The sequence below is a fragment of the Dipodomys merriami genome, unplaced genomic scaffold (assembly GCF_024711535.1).
Source record: "Dipodomys merriami isolate MVZ:Mamm:240054 unplaced genomic scaffold, mDipMer1.0.p SCAF_1, whole genome shotgun sequence".
Lineage (NCBI taxonomy): Eukaryota > Metazoa > Chordata > Mammalia > Rodentia > Heteromyidae > Dipodomys > Dipodomys merriami.
Genome location: NW_027202270.1, coordinates 124,869,843 through 124,873,319, shown reverse-complemented (window position 1 = coordinate 124,873,319; position 3,477 = coordinate 124,869,843).

The window sequence follows — 3,477 nt, the reverse complement described above, 5'->3', positions numbered from 1 at the left end:
TCCCTTGTGATTGGGAGACAGCTCTCACAGTAGTTCCATGCATCTGCTTGGAACAGTAGATGGTATGATATTATTGCTTTCTTGGTGTCATGCTGTGGGTGTTGATCTGGCATTTGACCTAAGTGTAAGGTAGTCCTTTCTGGAAACTGCCCAGAATCATAGACATTTAGAATGTTAGAACCAGAAAGGCTTTAACAAGAAACAATTTGGGTCTAGCTCTTCATTTTATAAGGGAAACCAAGTCAAAGGGAGAAATTGGGTTAGAGAGACTTAAGACTCAATTTCAAATCCGGTGCCCTTTCTTCCTTCTGTGGATAAAAGAAATACTGTCTTTTTCAATTTCCTGGCAGTCACTCTATTTTCATTTCTCTTTTTATAGCCTTTGTTCTTACTTTCATTGTCTTATTACCTCCCTCCTGAATATTTTGGAGTTCACAACAAGATGGCAGATAGACAGGAAGATCACATGTTCAATGCTGGCCCAAGCAAGGTTATTGAGACCTTGTTTCTGTATAGGCAAGGTTATTAAGACTATCTGGGCAAAATGACCCATTGCAACAATGATACTCACAAGACACTAACTTGGAAATGATCTTTACAACTCATGGTGGGAGGAAAGGGGAAGGATGAGGGGGAAGGGGGTATGTATGGGAGGGAAGGGATAGTTGGAGATAAACAAGGAGGGGGTAACAATGTTCAACCGGAAATGTACTCAATGCCTTACTCATGTAACTGTAACTCCTCTGTACAGCATCTTTACAATAAAAAAAAGACTCTCAGAAAGTACACACACAAAAAGAGCTGGGGACACAGCATAAGAGGTTGAGTGATTGGTTAGCATGCATAAGGCTCTGGGTTCAACTCCCAATATACTGAATTGGAGAGAGAGAGAGAGAGAGAGAGAGAGAGAGAGAGAGAGAGAGAGAGAGAGAGAGAGAGAGAGAGAGAGAGAGAGAGAGAGAGAGAGAGAGAGAGAGAGAGAGAGAGAGAGAGAGAGAGAGAGGAGATGGGAGATGGGAAATGGGAGATGGAGCAAATGGAAAACAGGACCTGAGAAATGAGCAGAAGGAGAAAAATATTACACCCTTACATGGGTTCTGATAAGGATGGCTCTGAAAAGGGCTCTTAATAACGGAAATCTTGGATGCTTCCTCTTTAAAGACTGATAACTTCCCTTTACCTTATAAGTCATACTCCTAGGAGTTTATCTTACAAAGATGTATGTGCAGTATGACTTTGCAATAGCAAAAGACTAGCAATAAACTAAGTACCAACTGTGCTGAGTGGTTTCATCAAATAGATACACCCATACAGTAGAGTATTCCTGACTCGTAACATAGCACAGCATATCTGTATGGGCTGATGAAGTGCAACCTACAAGATACATTCAGTGTATAAAAAAAAAAGGTATACCCATGTCTTAGTTTGGGTTTTCTGAAAGCAGGCATTGCATGCCAGGCAGTTAATGTGGGAGATTATCCCAGGACAAAGGAGAGAGTTAGGTGAAGAGAGTGAGGCAGAAAATGCAAATAAAGTATATATTTTTGAAGTTATTACAGGCAAAAGAAACCCAGACAAGTCTAGTTCCTCGAGACACACAGAAGCCCTGCTTCTCAGAATTGCCTGCCTATGGGCAGAAGAAAGATGGAAGGTCTCTCTCTGGACTGTATTTTACTATGCCTTGAGCAGGTGCTTATGACTTTGGAGAATGTCCTAGAGGTCAATGCAGGACTGTCAGGGTAGTCTGAAGGGATGGGATAGGGGGCAACAGAAATAGCTGTTAGAATAAGAAAGGTATCTGACATGTAAACCAAGTATTTATGTGTGTGTGTGTGTTTGTACATGAATCCACATTCATATATAAATACCAACATAGAGATATTTGCATGTTCTCACAGGTTCTTTTAAAGAATGTATAAAATGACTAGTAATTGGGGTGACTATGGGGAAGGAAGATAACCCAGGACTTGGGGGTTCTGACACTGACTGTTGAAGAGGTCTAATTTTTTCAGTGTCTAATGTTTTATACCAGTTGCTGCTTTTTAGCCATTTGAATGTATTTCTTAAAAATGTTTTAGTTTTGATGAGACAGAATTTACATATAAAAATGTACCAAAGGAGCTGCTCACAAATATATATATGTACTGCTTAATGAATTTTTTGGGGGTAAACTTTTATATTAGCCTAGGCAGGCCTAGAGCTTGTGATAGCCCTTGTTCTGCCTCCAGAATGCTGGGATTACAAGTGAGTGCTACCATGCCTAGCTTCAGCTTTGATGAATAGATGACCATGGCCACTTTCATTGCCCTCTCTACTTCCCACTGCTAAGCAATCACTTATTCTCACGTTAAGCAAATGATCATCTATTTTATATCAGATTGCAGGAGATTTTGTCTCTCCTTGAATTCCTATAAATGGAAACATACACTATGTATGACTTTTTTTGTGTGTGTGTGTGTTTGGCTTATTTTGCTCAACATAGTTTTTTTTTTTTTTTTTTGAGAATTACACACTGGGTTTTCTAAATTAATAGGTTATCTCTTTTGGGCAATGAGTAACATTCCATGTTAGGGATATGGCACAATTTACCATTTATTGTTGCTGGGCTGTGGACTGTGTCTAGTTTTGAGTTATTACAAATGAAAACCATCGTGAAAAAGTCATTAGCAAGTCATACGAGTGAATGCTTTTATTTTTGTGCAGATACATTTTCATTTGCGCAGAAATGTTTTTAAAATTTTTTTTATTGTGCAAACACTTAGAGGGTTGCTGAGTTATATAGTAAGTGGATATTTAACTTGATAAGAAATAGCCAAATTATGCCAAAGGACAGTGATATTTTTGCTTTCTTAGCAGCAAAGTAGAAGACTTCCATTTGATTGGCATCCTTGCCAATGCCAGTTATTATTTCTCTTTTTAATTTTAGCTATTAGAGTAGGTGGTAATGCTATCTTAGAGTTTTTGATGTGCATTTCTCCAATAAAAACTATGTTGAATATACCTTTTTTTTTTTTAAAGTGCTGGTCCTGGCACTTGAGTGAGAGATGCTGTCTCTGAGCTTTATTTGCTTAAGGCAAGTGCTCTACCACTTGAGCCACATCTCCACTTCCAGCTTTCTGGTGCTTAATTGGAGATTAGAGTCTCACAGACTTTCCTGTCTGGACTGGCTTCCACCCACAATCCTCAGATCTCAGTCTCCTGAGTAGCTAGGATTGCAGGCACGAGGCACTGGTACCCAGTTTGATATAATTTTATTTGCATATTTTCAAATTGTATTTTACTTTTGTGTGAAGTGTTTGTCTACATTTTTAATCTATTAATCAAAATGCACTCATAACTGACTTGTTGAATTGAAACCCCTTTGTACAACTACTTAAAGATAAATAAATATATATGTATATGTAAAAAGGATTCACAATATAAAACCTTTTTTCCCCTGATATATGTATTGGTTATTTTTTTTGTATATGGCTTGTC